The sequence below is a fragment of the Hyperolius riggenbachi genome, chromosome 7, assembly GCF_040937935.1.
Source record: "Hyperolius riggenbachi isolate aHypRig1 chromosome 7, aHypRig1.pri, whole genome shotgun sequence".
Lineage (NCBI taxonomy): Eukaryota > Metazoa > Chordata > Amphibia > Anura > Hyperoliidae > Hyperolius > Hyperolius riggenbachi.
The window spans coordinates 21,284,064-21,303,546 of record NC_090652.1 but is presented as its reverse complement, the minus strand read 5'-3'; the positions used below and the strand labels follow the sequence as shown (position 1 = coordinate 21,303,546).

The following is a 19,483-nucleotide window of genomic DNA, read 5'->3' as shown; positions in this document are numbered from 1 at the left end:
ATCTCTACTGATCTTACCATACATCAGTGGTCTGCTATAGACCTGAATTCTCTGTATATTATCACTAGTATGTTGCATAGCGTTATAACGGACGCTGATTTGTGCACTAATACACGCATTGGCCTCAGTTCACTAAGCATTAACGCAATTGGTAATGCAAAAAAAGCTGATTTTACCAATCACCTTGCCAAATGCCAATTCACTAAACCTGCTACCGCACAGAAAATCACCAACTAGTTAGGTAAATGTCCGACTAGTCTGTTAAATACCTCAAGAAATGGCAAGAAATTGCAATTCACAAAGATTTACGCATTCGGTAAATCGGGCAAAAGTTTTTGATTTATTTTTCCAGCTCTGACCAGCCAAGAACTCACTGTCTCCATGGTCTCTCTAAGCAGTAACATTGCCAGACAGCCAAAAAGGAGAGCCAGGCAGACAACAGGAAGATCCACACAGCACTGCTTCTCAAGCTGATTTAGCCTGACACGGTGGAAGGCGGGTCTTACTGTAGCACAGCAGGGGAAGGTGACTTTTTATGAGGCTTTTCTGCATTCCTTCAGATGTGAAAATCTGTATACTGTTATACAGAAGTGTTCCCTCTGGTGGCTGAAGCACATCTAAAGGGATATCAGGGATGTATTGGGCAGAAAACCTATGACTCATACATACAGCTCCCTGCCTCACTGCTGACCTGCTACACGGCTGGTAAGTGACACTTACTGAGCAGGGCTTAGTGAATTGAGGCATGGTTGTTCGGTAAATTACCAAAAAATTTTTACCAACCTAAACTATTTTACTGAACGGCCTTTTAGTGAATTAAGGCCTTTGTCAGTTAATAAAAGTGTACGTTGGTCATTTTTTTCTTCTTTGTGTGTGTTGTATCCCATGCCACTACAAACTTTGCTTTTGGTTGCGTTGTGTGTATGTTATGATACTACACATTGCAGCGCCCCAGTATCAGTAGATATCGATCCATGAGATCTGCATGTTTGGAAAAAAGGTGCAATAGTTGATTTCCAAGATTTAGGGCCTGTTTGGAGGTTTTTGGAATAGCAGATACAGCGGATTCAGTGGCAGCTCCAGGAGTTTTTTTGGGGGGGTGCTACGCAGGTGCTGGATAATTTTAAAGCGCCCCGCTAAAAAATTGGGGTGGCGTGGCCAAAAAAGAGGGGTGTGCCCAAAAAGAGGGGCGTGACCAACAAAAGAGGAGCATGGCCATCAAAAGAGGGGCGTGGTAAAGTGCTGGAGTATATTCCAGTGCTATATAAATACATAATGATATGGTAGGATATAAGAGTATGGTCGGATTAGATTGTGAGCTCTTCCGAGAACCTGACTATGTCCTCTGTAAAGTGCTTGATAAGATGTTACTGCTATATAAATATAGTATGGACATTACACTGACAGGATTAGAGTGTGAGCCAGCCTAGCCAGGCCCAGTGGGCCTGGCTGGCCCTGGCATCGCCGGCAGGCAATGATGATGACACAGCAAAAGGGGCCCCAACCCCTCCCCACCCGATGGCCGCGCTGAACTGGGCCTCCCTCACTCACACAATGGGACTGGCTCTCCTCTCTCCGACTCCAGACCTCCCCGCTCTCTGTCTCCAGTCCAGGCTCTGACTGACGGTCTCTCTCTCACTGCTCGGCTCTCGTCTCCGCGCTCCCTCTCTCCTCACGCCCACGGCTCCGCCCTCACCACGCCGACACCATGCTGCACGCGCAGTTTTATGCTGCCTGGCCGAGTGCGTTGCGCACAGAACTTCTGACATCAATCGCCGGGGAGCACACAGCAAGGGGGAGCCTGAGCAGAGCACAGCAGCGTGAGTGGCATGCTAGATGGGGCTGGGGCTGGGCTAGTGTCTGGGAAAAATTAAAGCAACAGAGCGGCGCTGTATGAAAAGAAATTTTTTTTAAAAATTTCAAATCAGCACCTGTTTTTTTAGGGGTGCTAATAGGGTGCTTGGAGAATTTGAGGGGGTGCTTCAGCACCCAAAGCACCCACCTGGCGCCGCCCCTGAGCGGATGGGACCTGGGCCTGTGGACCTCAGCATTCACCTAGCTGTATGGGCTCTTCATTCTTGCTATGCTGTAATTATCACCTAATAGGAAAACAGCTGTTTAGTATTGTAGAACAGGGAGGAGAAAAAAGAGAAGAAGTGGGTATGTTTAGCTGCAGAGAGGACTAGTCTTAAGGCTCATACACACGTCGGATTTTACAAAACAACAGGTCATTTGGACGTCCGGCTTGCCGGATCTGTCAAAACTAGCATTATCACCTAAATGCCCGACTGTACACATGCACGATTTGAGGTCCAAATGACCGGATGACGTGTGTATGAGCCTTTAGTTTATGAAGGGCGTCTTGTGAAGTGCTCATGTAAATTGTTTTTGCACTAGTGCCGTACCTGGGTTACATAAACTTAGACAGACCCTCTCAGCAGCTAAACATTCCTTCTTCTCCTCCCTGTCCCACAATCCCCAAAAGCTTTTTTTTTTACCTTCAATTCCCTTCTTCAGCCTCCATTTCCCGAATTTGCATAGCTCCCAACTGTCCCTCTTTTGGAGGGACAGTCCCTCTTTAGGAGCCCAGTCCCCCTGTCCCTCTTTCCTCCTCATTTGTCCCTCTTTCAGGACTTTGTCCCTCTTTCTATGTAAATATATATATTTCTCTACCAAAAAAATGTGTTTGATTGACTCTAAACTTTATTCCCAACCTTTAAATTGATATAGTACTCATTTTAAAAAGTTAAAATATAAAGTAAATTGAACCAGGATAGAAAGGACCAGTGTGGTTTGAATTATAAAACAACATATTTTTCTTGTGAAATTGTCATGGTATGCGTGACTAGGGGTGTGACGGGGTGTGGCAGGGGCGTGGCTTAAGTGTCCCTCTTTCTCATCTCAAAAAGTTGTGAGATGTGAATTTTCCCCTTTCTCACCCAGGGCACTACCAAACTTCTTGTGCATGCCAACATTCTCACATCTTGACTACTGCGACGCCCTTCTGTGTGGCCTCCTCACTAACCATCTGCCTCCATGCCTCCACTCCAGTCTGTTATGAATCCTGCAGCATAACTCATCCTGTTCTCACTCCTCTAACGCTAACCCCCTCTGTTAGTCCCCACGCTGGCTGCCTATTACACAAAGGATAGAATTCAAGATTCTTACCCTCCCCTACAAAGCTCTCTACAGCCTCAACCCTTCCTACTAAAATTACACTTGTCTTCAGACGCATACATCAAATAAGGGCACGTGGAAAAAAAGGGCATGAGGTGTAGCTGACATTTTAAGCTATTGTCTATAAATGTTTATTTTGTTTCTTCATCTTTATCTAACATAGAATAATAAATATGATAAAATAACGGTAATAAAATCACAAAATATCATCTATAACAATGAAAACAAAAATATTGTTACAGTCATATTAAGCATAGTAAAACACTGGTGAATATCACTGATATTTTACTACAACTATGCCTAACCCTACTCTCACACAGGATCACCCCCCCCCACACACACACACTGATGCTTAACTCTAAGACCCCCTGTGGTAGTACTAGTGCCTAATCCTAAACCCCCCCTGGTGGTGCCTAACTCTAAGACCCCCCTGGTAGGGCCTAACCCTTAGTCCCCCCAGAGGTGCCTAACCCTTAGACCCCCTGGTGGAGCCTAACCCTAAAACCCCCCCTGGTGGTGGGACCTAACCCTTAGTCCCCCTGGAGGTGCCTAGCCCTTAGACCCCCTTGGGAGCCTAACCCTAAAACCCCCCTGGTGGTGGGACCTAACCCTTAGTCCCCCCGGAGGTGCCTAGCCCTTTAGACCCCCTGGGGAGCCTAACCCTAAAACCCCCCTGGTGGTGGGACTTAACCCTTAGTCCCCCCGGAGATGCCTAACCCTTAGACCCCCTGGTGTAGCCTAACCCTAAGACCCCCCTGGTGGTAGGACCTAAGCCTTATTCCCCCCGGAGGTGCCTAGCCCTTAGACCCCCTGGGGAGCCTAACCCTAAAACCCCCCTGGTGGTGGGACCTAACCCTTAGTCCCCCCGGAGGTGCCTAACCCTTAGACCCCCTGGTGGAGCCTAACCCTTATACCCTCCTGGTGGCACCTAACCCTAAAGCCCCCCTTCCTGATGCCTATCCCTAAAACTCCCTATCTCCGCTCCAAATAACGTTAATACAAAAAGTGATACATTTCTAAGATATTACAGTTCAAAATTATAATTTACATGATTATAAATCTAAAAATGAAAAATTTCGTTTGGAAGGTTCAGGCGGCAGTCCAAATTTCTTCTTGGCAAATAACGTTAAAACAAGTGATAAATCTGTAAGATAATGAAGTTCAAAACAACAATTTACAATATTGTAATTCTTAACCACTTAAGGACTGCAGTCATAAAACCCCTTAAGGACCAGAGCCTTTTTTTCCATTCGGACCACTGCAGCTTTCACGGTTTAATGCTCGGTCATACAACCTACCACCTAAATGAATTTTACCTCCTTTTCTTGTCACTAATACAGCTTTCTTTCGGTGCTATTTGATTGCTGCTGCGAGTTTTACTTTTTATTATATTCATCAAAAAAGACATGAATTTTGTCAAAAAAATTACTTTTTTAACTTTCTGTGCTGACATTTTTCAAATAAAGTAAAATTTCCAATACATTTGAGCGCGAAAGTTATTCTGCTACATGTCTTTGATAAAAAAAAAAAACATTCAGTGTATATTTATTGGTTTGGGTAAAAGTTATAGCGTTTACAAACTATGGTGCCAAAAGTGAATTTTCCCATTTTCAAGCATCTCTGACTTTTCTGCGCACCTGTCAGGTTTCATGAGGGGCTAAAATTCCAGGATAGTACAAATACCCCCCAAATGACCCCATTTTGGAAAGAAGACATCCCAAAGTATTCAGTGAGAGGCATGGTGAGTTCATAGAAGATTTTATTTTTTGTCACAAGTTAGCGGAAAATGACACTTTGTAACAAAAAAAAACAAAAAAAAAAGTTTCCATTTCTTCTAACTTGCGACAAAAAAAAATGAAATCTGCCACGGACTCACTATGCTACTCTCTGAATACCTTGAAGTGTCTACTTTCCAAAATGGGGTCATTTGTGGGGTGTGTTCACTGTCCTGGCATTTTGGGGGGGGGGGGGTGCCTAATTGTAAGCACCCCTGTAAAGCCTAAAGATGCTCATTGGACTTTGGGCCCCTTAGCGCAGTTAGGCTGCAAAAAAGTGCCACACATGTGGTATTGCCGTACTCAGGAGAAGTAGTATAATGTGTTTTGGGGTGTATTTTTACACATACCCATGCTGGGTGGGAGAAATATCTCCGTAAATGACAATTGTTTTATTTTTTTTACACACAATTGTCAATTTATAGAGATATTTCTCCCACTCAGCATGGGTATGTGGAAAAATACACCCCAAAACACATTATACTACTTCTCCTGAGTACGGTGATACCACATGTGTGGCACTTTTTTGCACCCTAACTGCGCTAAGGGGCCCAAAGTCCAATGAGTACCTTTAGGATTTCACAGGTCATTTTGAGAAATTTCGTTTCAAGACTGCTCCTCACGGTTTAGGGCCCCTAAAATGCCAGGACAGTATAGGAATCCCACAAATTACCCCATTTTAGAAAGAAGACACCCCAAGGTATTCCATTAGGAGGATGGTGAGTTCATAGAAGATTTTTTTTTTTTGTCACAAGTTAGCGGAAATTGATTTTAATTGTTTTTTTTCACAAAGTGTCATTTTCTGCTAACTTGTGACAAAAATAAAATCTTCTATGAACTCACCATACTCCTAACGGAATACCTTGGGGTGTCTTCTTTCTAAAATGGGGTCATTTGTGGGGTTCCTATACTGCCCTGGCATTTTAGGGGCCCTAAACCGTGAGGAGTAGTCTTGAAACCAAATGTCACAAAATGACCTGTGAAATCCTAAAGGTACTCATTGGACTTTGGGCCCCTTAGCGCACTTAGGGTGCAAAAAAGTGCCACACATGTGGTACCGCTGTACTCAGGAGAAGTAGTATAATGTGTTTTGGGGTGTATTTTTACACATACAGATGCTAGGTGGGAGAAATATCTCTGTAAATGACAATTATTTGATTTTTTTTACACATGATTGTCCATTTACAGAGAGATTTCTCCCACCCAGCATGGGTATGTATAAAAATACACCTCAAAACACATTATACTACTTCTTCTGAGTACGGCGATACCACATGTGTGACACTTTTTTGCAACCTAGGTGCGCTAAGGGGCCTAACGTCCTATTCACAGGTCATTTTGAGGCATTTGGATTCTAGACTACTCCTCACGGTTTAGGGCCCCTAAAATGCCAGGGCAGTATAGGAACCCCACAAGTGACCCCATTTTAGAAAGAAGACACCCCAAGGTATTCCGTTAGGGGTATGGTGAGTTCATAGAAGATTTTTTTTTTGTCACAAGTTAGCGGAAAATGACACTTTGTGAAAAAAAAAAAATACATATCAATTTCCGCTAACTTGTGACAAAAAATAAAATCTTCTATGAACTCACCATACCCCTAACGGAATACCTTGGGGTGTCTTCTTTCTAGAATGGGGTCATTTGTGGGGTTCCAATACTGCCCTGGCATTTTAGGGGCCCTAAACCGTGAGGAGTAGTCTTGAACCCAAATGTCTCAAAATGACCTGTGAAATCCTAAAGGTACTCATTGGACTTTGGGCCCCTTAGCACAGTTAGGCTGCAAAAAAGTGTCACACATGTGGTATCGCCGTACTCAGAAGAAGTAGTATAATGTGTTTTGTGGTGTATTTTTACATATAACCATGCTGGGTGGGAGAAATATCTCTGTAAATGACACATTTTTGATTTTTTTTACACACAATTGTCCATTTACAGAGAGATTTCTCCCACCCAGCATGGGTATGTGTAAAAATACACCACAAAACACATTATACTACTTCTCCTGAGTATGGCGATACTACATGTGTGACACTTTTTTGCAGCCTAGGTGCGCTAAGGGGCCCAACGTCCTATTCACAGGTCATTTTGAGGCATTTGTTTTCTAGACTACTCCCCACGGTTTAGGGCCCCTAAAATGCCAGGGCAGTATAGGAACCCCACAAGTGACCCCATTTTAGAAAGACGACACCCCAAGGTATTCCGTTAGGGGTATGGTGAGTTCATAGAAGATTTTATTTTTTGTCACAAGTTAGTGAAAAATGACACTTTGTGAAAAAAACAATAAAAATCCAATTTCCGCTAACTTTTGACAAAAAATAAAATCTTCTATGAACTCATCATACACCTAACAGAATACCTTGGGGTGTCTTCTTTCTAAAATGGGATCACTTGTGGGGTTCCTATACTGCCCTGGCATTTTACGGGCCCAAAACTGTGAGTAGTCTGGAAACCAAATTTCTCAAAATGACTGTTCAGGTGTATAAGCATCTGCAAATTTTGATGACAGGTGGTCTATGAGGGGGCAAATTTTGTGGAAACGGTCATAAGCAGGGTGACCTCTTAGATGACAGGATGTATTGGGCCTGATCTGATGGATAGGAGTGCTAGGGGGGTGACAGGAGGTGATTGATGGGTGTCTCAGGGGGCGGTTAGAGGGGAAAATAGATGCAATCAATGCACTGGGGAGGTGATCGGAAGGGGGTCTGAGGGGGATCTGAGGGTTTGGCCGAGTGATCAGGAGCCCACACGGGGCAAATTAGGGCCTGATCTGATGGGTAGGTGTGCTAGGGGGTGACAGGAGGTGATTTATGGGTGTCTCAAGGTGTGATTAGAGGGGGGGAAATAGATGCAAGCAATGCACTAGCGAGGTGATCAGGGCTGGGGTCTGAGGGCGTTCTGAGGTGTGGGCGGGTGATTGGGTGCCCGCAAGGGGCAGATTAGGGTCTAATCTGATGGGTAACAGTGACAGGTGGTGATAGGGGGTGATTGATGGGTAATTAGTGGGTGTTTAGAGGAGAGAAGAGATGTAAACACTGCACTTGGGAGGTGATCTGATGTCGGATCTGCGGACGATCTATTGGTGTGGGTGGGTGATCAGATTGCCCGCAAGGGGCAGGTTAGGGGCTGATTGATGGGTGGCAGTGACAGGGGGTGATTGATGGGTGGCAGTGACAGGGGGTGATTGATGGGTGATTGACAGGTGATCAGTGGGTTATTACAGGGAATAACAGATGTAAATATTGCACTGGCGAATTGATAAGGGGGGGGGGGGTCTGAGGGCAATCTGAGCGTGTGGGCGGGTGATTGGGTGCCCGCAAGGGGCAGATTAGGGTCTAATCTGATGGGTAACAGTGACAGGTGGTGATAGGGGGTGATTGATGGGTAATTAGTGGGTGTTTAGAGGAGAGAATAGATGTAAACGATGGATTTGGGAGGTGATCTGATGTCGGATCTGCGGGCGATCTATTGGTGTGGGTGGGTGATCAGATTGCCCGCAAGGGGCAGGTTAGGGGCTGATTGATGGGTGGCAGTGACAGGGGGTGATTGACGGGTGATTGATGGGTGATTGACGGGTGATTGACAGGTGATCAGGGGGGATAGATGCATACAGTACACAGGGGGGGAGGGTCTGGGGGGGTCTGGGGAGAATCTGAGGGGTGGGGGGGTGATCAGGAGGGAGCAGGGGGCAGTTTAGGGACTAAAAAAAATAATAGCGTTGACAGATAGTGACAGGGAGTGATTGATGGGTGATTAGGGGGGTGATTGTGTGCAAATGGTGGTCTGGGGGGTGGGCAGGGGGGGGTCTGAGGGGTACTGTGGGCGATCAGGGGGCAGGGGGGGGCAGATCAGTGTGTTTGGGTGCAGACTAGGGTGGCTGCAGCCTGCCCTGGTGGTCCCTCGGACACTGGGACCACCAGGGCAGGAGGCAGCCTGTATAATACACTTTGTAAACATTACAAAGCGTATTATACGCTTCCTATCCGGGGATCGTCGGGTTAACAACCCGCCGGCGCTTCCGATTGGCCGGCGGGTTGATGTCGCGGGTGGGCGGAGCCTATTGCCGGTGGATGCGCGCGCATCCCAGCGCGCGATCCCCGGCCAGAGAGTGCCCCAGGACCTGACGCCAATCTGCGTTACGTGGTCCTGGGGCTGCCACTTTGCCGCCGCCAATATGAAGTAGGCGGTCGGCAAGTGGTTAAAGTGAATTTGAAAACAATATTTATCTTAACACCAATTGTGAAAATTGGGCAGGCCTGGCACCCGCTATTTATCAGGTGCCCTAATTTCTTCTTTGGGCACCCAGTAGCCAATGTTTTGCCTTAGTGTCTAGAAGAAGCCCAAATAGTTCATTAGCCAAAGGCGCCCAAATTTCCGGTTCCTCTCCAGATACTTCCCTGCATGTAATCTCCAATGTACTAACAATATTCTCCTCTCACTAAGCAAACATTTTTGAGTGAGGATCATTTATTGACTTACTAAAAAAAATAAGAGTAAGTTATTCCACCTTCATCAGACGCGAATCCTGTATGCTGATAAGTTGTTGGAGCACACAGCTATAAACATGCAACATCAAAAGGGGATACATAGATTTTTTGGGGGGAAACATAAATACATATACATGCCATTAAGATGTCTTAATTGAAACAATACATCGAAATAGGGTCTTGAGAGGATGTTAGCTCATTTATGACAAATGGATAAGTGTAACGATTGTGGAACTTTCTCCGTGATCAGCGCACAACGCGTGCGCTGATACGGCGGAAATCCTCCACAAGCGTATAATTGCAGGAACCCAGCAAAAGGTGCTACGCACCCGTAGAGGGAAATTCCTGCCGGCAGATGGCGCTGGGGAGTGCAGAGGAACCAATCCTCTGTACCTCCACAAATGCCAGACAGGAATTGTACGAAGCGCAGAACGCAATCGCAAGAGAAGCGATTGCGAATGAGAACGAGCAAAGGGACAGGTTGTATGTGTGTGCGCCAACCTAGTCGCCACCCCGCGACAGCGCAAACACAACAGCAGATATGAAACAGAAACGCAACCGCAAGAAGGCGATTGCCAGAAGCAACACAAGGCAGATCAGAACAGAATACGGGGATAGCAAAGGCACAGCAAATCATACAATGAGAAGATAAAGAAAACAACGAACGCGAACACCGCACTCATTCGCAACAGTGCACGCGTTCGTGCGCGGTCCCCGCGTGATAAGCACAACAGGGACAAGCACGCCTAACTAACCAAGACAAGACAGACACCACACAACCGCGCTTGCTACACGGTTGCCTTACCGCAGGCACCAGCAAGCGCACGCAAACAGACAGACAATGAGAATCGATCAAACAGGAACCACTGCTCTTACCGTCAGAGCCAGTGCGAACCAGGTATCAGAAAGATCCACTGCTCTTGCTGTCAGAGCAGTGTGATCCAAGCACACGACAAACAGAAGGAGTAACCAGCAGCGACCGCAGCCGAGGTTAGCTCCAAGATCCAGACCAGAGGAATCCACTGCCACTAACGCTAGGGCAAGTGCGATTCAGACAGACAGAACAGAAGGATCCACAGCACTAGCGAAAGTGGCTAGCGCGATCCAGGAAGACAGAACAGAAGGATCCACAGCACTAGCGCAGGATGCCACTGTGCGATCCAGGTACAGAGTAGCAGAACAGAAGGATCCACAGCACTAGCGAAAAGAGGCTAGTACGATCCAGGGAGGCAGAACAGAAGGATCCACAGCACTAGCGAAAAGAGGCTAGTACGATCCAGGGAGGCAGATCAGAAGAGATAGCTGGTAGCAACCGCTGCACCAGCTATGCTCCAAGAACAGAGATCAGAACGATTTCCTGTCGACCACCGCTGGGACAGGACAATCGCAACAGACAAACAAAACAGATAAACAATCCTAACTGCAGTAGGGAAACCTGCTTAGCACAGTTTCCAGGAATTACTCTAAGCTGATCTTCAAACAAAGAGTAAGGCTGACACTCCTCCAGGAGTGTTTCACAGGAAGGAATCCTTATGACCAGCCAAGCATTGTGGGAAACACATAGTACTTATAGTACACGCCTCCAATGAATGTGGCCAGGCAACTTGCATGACAACGTATGCAAATTCCTCAGCAAGCACAAGCTGCAAAACTGACATAAGGTCTCCTTTCCAGAGTCCTGCAGCATGCAACCCTAAACAATGGTCAAAAAGCTGCCTGCCTGCACAGGCAGCTGAGCAGATCATTACAATAAGACTCTTTGTTTACTCAAGCCTCACATACAGTAAGGAGTTCAAGGCAAGACTCCCTAACACTGCAGGGTGGCCCCTTGAGCTGTCCCAGTCAGTGTCTGCAGCTCTTGAGCGCTTTGATTCCAACAGGAGAAAAGCGCTATACAAATGTTCGGATTATTATTATATATTATTATTATTATTATAACTGAGACTCTGCCTGGCACAGAGGCTTTGTAAATTCTGAGTTCAAGAGTTAGCTACAAGCAAAATGGATGCAATTTGTGTAGGCTGAAAAAGAATTATGAGCTAAAATATTATCATCACCCTTATCTTCTATAATAAAACCCCTTTGTCTCTGTGTCCCATCCCTGCAATTCCTGTGTGTGTGTGTCCCATGTTTTGCGCTACTGCGCATGTGCAGGGAGGAAAACAGAGACTGAGGAGAGAAGAGGGAGGACGGGGCCAGAAGGGACGTGCAGCGGGAGCGCGGCGGGCCCGTGCATGCACGGTGACTGTGCAGTGGTCACGGGGGAGGATGAGAGGGAAGGAAGGGGAGGGGAGGAGAGGGAGGCGGGGTTTTAACACAGACCTAGAGTCCGTTTTGAAACGGGCTTAGGTCTACTAGTACCAATATAAGAAATTGGTGTCCTTGTTCAATATTTTATCAGATTTGAACCAATGTATAAATCTTGTTTCTGCTATTAGTCTCTCTTTCTGTAATGTAAAGCCACCCTCCAGGGCAGTTACCAGAAGATCATTTAAGCTGTGTCCATGGGAATGAAAGTGTGTAGGGCCTGGGAGATCAGATTCAGAATCGATATTTTTTCAGTCGAAAAGTGCTGAAAAGTTATTTTAAACAGAATATTAAAAATTATCTCCTAAGAGAAAACTTGGGAAAAAAAATGAATTGGACTGGGTTCATTGCAGTGTAACTGTGTATCAGTTGGGAGGGTAGCAGGAAAAAAAGGGCGCAGGATGAGGGTGGATGCAAAGGGCGCCACCATATACTTTAATGCAGTTATCGTTAATACGGCAAAAAAAGCAGAAGAAAAGGGTGCCACGATAAATATTGTTAACATTAGAGCATTATAGTTTTTGAAGGATGTTCTCATTTTAGAAGCTTGCAACGTTATAGTTTTTGGCATGTGTCTATGTACAGATTTTACGTTATCAAAGATATTAGCGCTACTATGTGTAAAAGGGTGTTTCTGCCGAGGGAGTGGTTAGGGTTAGGCACCACCAGGGGGAGTGGTTAGGGTTAGGCGGTGGCGGTTAGTTTTAGGCAAGAGCGGGGGGGTGGTTAGGGTTAGTCATCACCGGGGAGGTTAGGGTTAGGCGCCACCATTGGAGTGGTTAGGGTTAGGCACCACCAGGGGGAGTGGTTAGGGTTAGGCGGTGGCGGTTAGTTTTAGGCAAGAGCGGGGGGTGGTTAGGGTTAGGCATCACCGGGGAGGTTAGGGTTAGGCGCCACCATTGGAGTGGTTAGTTTTAGGCACCACCAGGGGAGAGTTCTGTGTGAGAGTGGAGTTGGATTACGGTAAGCTGTATTGTTGAATTACGTAACGATTTTTAACTTTAATATCTTTTTGTTATTATTTAACTTTATCCAAGTTTCACAACTATGTTTATCGTTATCAAATTTCGTTATCCACCGGCGCCATTTCGTTATCCAGCCGGGCCCATTTTTCACTGCGCCCTTTTTTCATGCACGTGTTGGGAGATAGTTAGGGTTAGTGTTAAGCATAAAGAGGGGGGTTAGTGTTAGTGTATGGGACTGGGTTAGTCTATAGTAATGTATATATTACTGACTATTTTAACTATCAGCATGAAATGACGCCAGTTCACTAGCCCTAGCTATGCTTTGATTTGAACCAGGTGAAGGTTGCAATCTTCTGCCTCCTAATAAACACTTTTAGGAAAGGTACGGTAAATCCTGATCAAATAACTCCAACTCCAGGTTCTCCAACCATAGTAAAACAAATCTATTCTGAGCAATTAGAATTTTTGTTTAGCAAAAGTTGTGGATATTCTGAAGTTACAATATAATTATATTTTTGGTGACTACTTCACAAAAAAAGCAGAGTACTTGTGTTGTGCCTGACCTTAAAGAGGAACTCCAGTGAACATTTTTACTGTTGGCAGGTGATGTAGCTGCTGCATTGTTTTTGGCAGTTGTAAACAGCTATTTCCCACAATGCAGCAAGGTTCCCAGACAGGAAACTGCCAAGAGTACGTACTTTTCTTGTTTCTTGTGGGAGGGGTTTAACCACAATATCAGCCATACAGCGCCCCCTGATGGTCTGTTTGTGAAAAGGAATAGATTTCTCATGTAAAAAGGGGGTATCAGCTACTGATTGGGATAAAGTTCAATTCTTGGTCGGAGTTTCTCTTTAAAGAGAATCTGTACTCTAAAATTCTTACAATAAAAAGCATACCATTCTATTCATTACGTTCTCCTGGGCCCCTCTGTGCTGCCAGTTTTGGGCAGTGTTTACTAACAAAAGACACTGATAACCAGCTTGTGATAGGCTCAGAGAAGCTCAGTCTGTGACTCATACAGAGCCTGCAGGGGGCGTGGAGAGGGTGTGTATAGCTTCTCCCTATCATAAGCAGAGCAGCACATTCTTGCCTGAGCCGACAAAGCTGACAAAGGAAAGAAGATTAGATTAGATAACAGAGATATTACAGCGACTGTGCAACTAGGAAAGGCTGGAGTAAGACAGACCACATTAGAACAGGAACAGAAATAAGGCTGAAAATTTTGTTACAGAGTCTCTTTAAATAAATGTTGGAGTTTTTTGTTTCTGGTGTTTAATGGTGTGTCCCCTTCTTCCTACCACAGTCCAAGAAGCCACCCAACGCTGAAGAAGACTAACCATCTACTGCTTAACAGAAATAGTGAAGGATAGCCAAGAACACAGAAGAAATAAAAGAACCATCTGGGAAGGACTATTGACGTTTATTTTTTGGAATTCTAGTTGTAGATCCAGCCCATTTACTCATAGGTATTTAAAAAGTCAGACTTTTAGTTTTCAGAGACAGAGTCAACAGAGGTGACAGTGTAGCACAACTAGTGATGAGAGACAATTTATCCTAGTATGCAAATTAACTTCAAATGGGAGGCCCTGGAAGGAGGGGGTTCTCAAAACCTCAGCCAGCTGCTAGAAGCTGGGATATCACAATGTTATGTTAGCTTATGCAAATGTATCCCTTTTACCAATCAAATGCAGGAACTGATGATTTTGATTGGTCCATTTCCAAGCTGCATAAGTTTGTATAAAAGTAAATATAAAAAATACATTCTGATTGACCATCTCCGCTGAGGACAACTCACCAGGCTCCACACGCTTTTCATGATCAGGTCCTATGAAGCTGCAAATAAGTGTGTGTGTGCTGCACATGCAGGTGCACGGCACGAACACATACACATCATTACTGTATTTTACGCGGCGGGCTACAAGATGCTCTGAACTATAAGATACAACGAGGTTTAGAGGGCAAAAATCAGAGAAAAAGAAAATGCTAAATCTGGTGTGTATATAGTGCAGGGGCATCTTATGCCATCCCGAACCCTGCTCCTCTCGCACCGCAGTAATAGAGATGCCCACAGCGGTCTTCCCCCTCCCCGGCCCTGCTCCTCTCCTCTAGCCCCCTAACTGAAGCAATTGGAGTAAGGAGTCCCTCTCACTGCAACACCACGCATTGCCCTCTTCTGGATTGGATGCAGTACAATAATACAATACAATAACATTTGTAAAGCGCTTTTCTCCCATAGGACTCAAAGCGCATGGCTGTGTCTCAGATTAATACAGGGTTGCAGGCTGGGTTGTGTTACAGAGGAGATAGTCAGATGTTCATGAATGCCAGACTGAAGAGGTAGGTTTTCAGTTTAGACTTAAATGCTTCCAGGGATGGAGCTGTCCTGATTGGGTGTGGCAGGGAGTTCCAAAGTGTAGGGGCAGCATGACAAAAGGCTCTGTCTCCAAAGGTTTTGAGGTGGACTCTGGGGGTGACCAAGGTGTTACGTTCTTTTGATCTAAGATTGTGGGGGGTGTGATGTAGTTGCAACAAGTCCTTCAGGTATCCAGGGCCCAGATTGTGCAAGGATTTGAATGTCAGTAAGCCAATCTTAAACAGAATTCTCCATTTTATCGGTAGCCAGTGGAGTAAGCTCAGGGTTGGTGTTATGTGGCAATGGCGGGGCTGGCTCGTTAACCGCCTTGCCGCGGCATTCTGTACTAGTTGCAGGCGGCGTAAGTCTTTCTTATGCAGGCCTGTGTAGAGGATGTTGCAGTAGTCTAACCTTGATGTGACGAAGGCATGAACTAGGGTTGGAAGATCCTCTGAAGGAATTAGGTGTTTAATCCTTGCAATATTCCTTAGGTGAAAGAAGGGGATGCCCTGATCCCACCATTCATTAAAAAAATGCTCATTTTGCAACTTTACTGTGGCCACCGGAGACTGGGGATTACCCTGTGGCCATTTTGCAGACACTTTAATTCTTGGTTTTCTAACCAATTGGTTTTCTAACCAAGGTTAAGTGCCACTTGCCATCGCAGGCCATTGTTTTAAACATATCTTTTTCTGAAAATTCCTGTTGCTGGATGATCAGTGAAAATTTAGAGTTTCATGATATAACTCTAAACAGACTAAATCCAATGCGGATCGTCAGAACTCAGAACTGTTCCGATCCGAAAGCTCAACCTTAGCTACCTCTTCTAGTTTCAGCTGCTGGTTCCTCCTCTGTCTACCTCCTCTGTATTCCCCCCCAGCACAAACACCCTTCCTGACTACTAACCCTAACCACTCCCCCAGCACAAACACCCTTCCTGACTCCTAACCATAACTACTCCTCCTGCACAAACACCCTTCCTGACTCCTAACCCTAACCACTCTTCCTGCACAAACACCCTTCCTGACTCCTAACCACTCCTCCTGCACAAACACCCTTCCTGACTCCTAACCCTAACCACTCCTCCTGCACAAACACCCTTCCTGACTCCTAACCCTAACCACTCCTCCTGCACAAACACCCTTCCTGACTCCTAACCCTAACCACTCCTCCTGCACAAACACCCTTCCTGACTCCTAACCCTAACCACTCCTCCTGCACAAACACACTTACAAACATAGAAACAATAACCTATTTGATAATGTAAAATGTGTACATACAAACAAAATAATATGACAAAAACTATAACGTTGCAAGTTTCTAAACCATAACATATTTCAAAAACGTTAATGTTCTAGTGTTGAAAACGATATTTACCGGGCACCCAATTTTCTGCTTTGAGCGACATATTAATGATATTTGCGGCTCCCAAATCATCCACCGATGCCCAAATTTCCTGCTTCCAAATAATGTACCTGTTTCTCATTTTTCAGTATTGTGAACATGTCTGTCATGTATATCATAGGAAATATTGTATGCTGTTATGCTGTGAAATCTGGATAAGGGAGTGTCCAATGTTGCCACACCCCCTCTGAGCTGCTGCTTACTCTAGGAGGGGTCACTGCCACTAACCCTCCCTCCTAGCTAAGGCTGCCCATGTGTAGGAACGTACTGTAACTCCTGGAGCCACTTGCCCTCCCTTTCAGCATAGGATGATGGGAGAGGTTGTGGGTGACTGTGGAAGGCGTTGGCCCAACTGTCTACCTCTTTCTCTCCAGTTTATCTCTATAATAGGGAATATATCTGGGCAGTTTAGGGTAGGGGGTCTCTTGCAATCACTTTAGGTTTTTAATATCCCAATGTCATGTTTTTCAAAGAGTCCTATGTGCATTATATCAGAATTTGCAGTGCAATAATTTTTCTTTGCATTGTGCAGAAACCATTTTTGTATTTTTATTTTTTTTTACTACCTGACATTTTATGTTTGCAAACTACCATCTTTCGGAATATAAGACATTCCGGCATATAAGACACACCTAGGTTTAGAGGGCAAAAAACAGAGAAAAAAAATATAGTATACTAAACCTGGTGCGTCCATAGTCCAGGAGCGTCTTGTAGATGTTCTCCCCCATTGTCCTCCTGTGTCCCCACGTGTCCTCCTGTGTCCTCTTCTGTCCACCTTGTCTTCTTTGCTCCCCCTGTGTGTCCCCTTCTGTCCCCCTATGTCTTCTTGTGTGTCTCCTTTGCCCCCTTTTGTCCCCCTGTGTCCTCCTCATGTCACCTTTGTGTCCCCTCATCTGGTCCCCCTATGTATTTCCCTGTGTCCCCTCCTGCCCCCCTTATGGTCCTTCAGTCCCTCCCATGTTTCCTCTCCTCCCCCTGGGTGTTCCCCTGTGTCCCCTCCTACCTCCCTGCATGGACTTTCAGTCCCCAGCAGGTCTCCTCCGCTAGCCCTGTGTAAGAACAATTAGCGATTCCATATCCAGCGATTCCAGTGGGGATCAGTGGGCCTCTCCTCTATGGCACTGTTCTCTAGTGCCGGCTTCTGCTGATCACATCATCAGCAGAATCCGTCACTAGGGGAGCTGCACGGGAGATGAGAGGTCTGCACCCACTACTAGAAACACTGGATGAGGTGAGCTGGTGCTGCCGCTAATTGTTCTTACACAGGGCCAGCAGAGAGGACATGCGGGGGTCCGGACAACCACACAGGATGACAAGGCAGGGAGTATCCAAAGTCACGGAGGGTCAGCGTTTGTATCGATGGGCGATCATAAGTTGGGGTCTCCCTGTCTTCGGAATATAAGACGCAGGGACTTTTTTTCCTCATTTTTTGGGAGAGAAAAAGTGTGTCTTATATTCCGAAAAATACGGTACATATCTCCCTGTGCTAATGTGAGATAAGGCTTGGCTAGGCTGAATAGCAGTTTATGTTCTGTCCAGACTCCTACCTCATCCCATTATCACTTACAAGAGGAAGTCAGGTGAGAAGTGGGTGGGGCCACTAGCCAGTCTTTTCCTGTGGACAAAGATGACTCCTCCCCTCCAACTTCTTCCACTCTTGTTACTGCAGAAGCTGCCACGCTACTGGAGTACCACGGTCAGTTTACGAGCGTTTCATGCAGTAGTCACACCCGTACGCTACATAGTATCACCATGTGCTGGGTAATATTACTGTGTGCCGTGTGTGTGAGGTAATATTAATGCATTTGATGAATCAACCCCTTACTGAGCAGCTTGTTCGATTCTAATGATTATATTGGTCTCTGACTATTTCCTGTACCTTATTACCACTGAAGAAGTAGTCCAGTAAAAGATAAAAAAAACAATTTCTGGTCCTCTAGAAATAAGCATTAGAAATTAAGTAGATGGTTTGAACCAAACCCAGCAGGTTGTTTATGGTGGTTATGTTGTTGTTTTTGCTAATGTTATTTTCCTTTTTGGTATATTATTTTGATTTTAATTATTATATTTTTTATTCTTGTGTTTGATATAGCAACAATTTGCTTTATCAGGTTATGCCCCTACTTGGCCAAAGGGACATTATATAAAGTGCTGCATTAATGTACCTGTTTATGTTCCTATGTAAGCGCAGTTTATTGGCATGGCCATATCGCTTATGTTATCCATATCACTTATTGGAATGTTTGCAGGTTCTCTTTAATTGTCTATGTTGTGCTCTATGATTAATCTTTGCCTCTTGTTTGTAGCAATTTTCTTTGATTTATTGATATAAGTAAAAACTTTGATAAAAAAGTAAAAAAAAGTTATAAATATAGATACATATGGATATACATATACATATCTACTGTATATAAAAAAAATTCTGGAACACCACAAAGGTGTTCAGTTGAGACTACCATGTTTTTTTTCTTTAGATACCTTTTCATCAGTTACAGGAAGTTCGCAAAGCATTGTGTACTCACTAACGGGCGTAGCAATAGGGGTTGCAGAGGTTGCGACTGCATCGGTGCCCTTGGGCCAGAGGGGCTCGAAGGGCCCTCCCTCAACTACAGTATTAGCTCTCTATTGGTCCTGTGCTCATAATAATCACCTCTATAGATGCTTTGAATTGTAGTAATCATTAACAAGCTGTTCCCCATCCCCTTCTTGCACCTCTGACACTGTAGTTGCCCTTGGCAGGTTTTGTGCCAATCGTTATGTATAGAGTGCTTGGGGGGCCCCAAAGTAAAACTTGAATCGTGGCTCACAGCTCCTTAGCTACGCCACTGCTTACTAATAGGAAAGCCCAGCAGAGATTGCTTGCTTGGCAGGCATCCTGTGTAGGGTCGGATTTATGCCAGGGCCATGGCCTAGGGCATCACAGGATCAAGGGTGGGAGAGCAGCACAGCAGGCTATGCTAAGGGAAAAGTTCACCTGGCTACTTATACTGGTGAGAGGGGTGTCATCAGGCGATCTAT

The 19,483-nt window shown here is 45.3% G+C and overlaps 1 protein-coding gene across 1 annotated transcript in view; it reads left to right on the top strand.

Moving 5' to 3' along the window:
* Positions 1 to 18,765, top strand: part of LOC137524123 (uncharacterized) — a 240,314-nt gene extending 221,549 nt beyond the window's left edge. The window contains exon 11 of the mRNA XM_068243658.1: positions 14,012 to 18,765. The gene's annotated coding sequence lies outside the window, so the exon portion shown is untranslated. The remainder of the gene's footprint in view (positions 1 to 14,011) is intronic.
* The last annotated feature ends 718 nt before the right edge of the window (positions 18,766 to 19,483 follow it).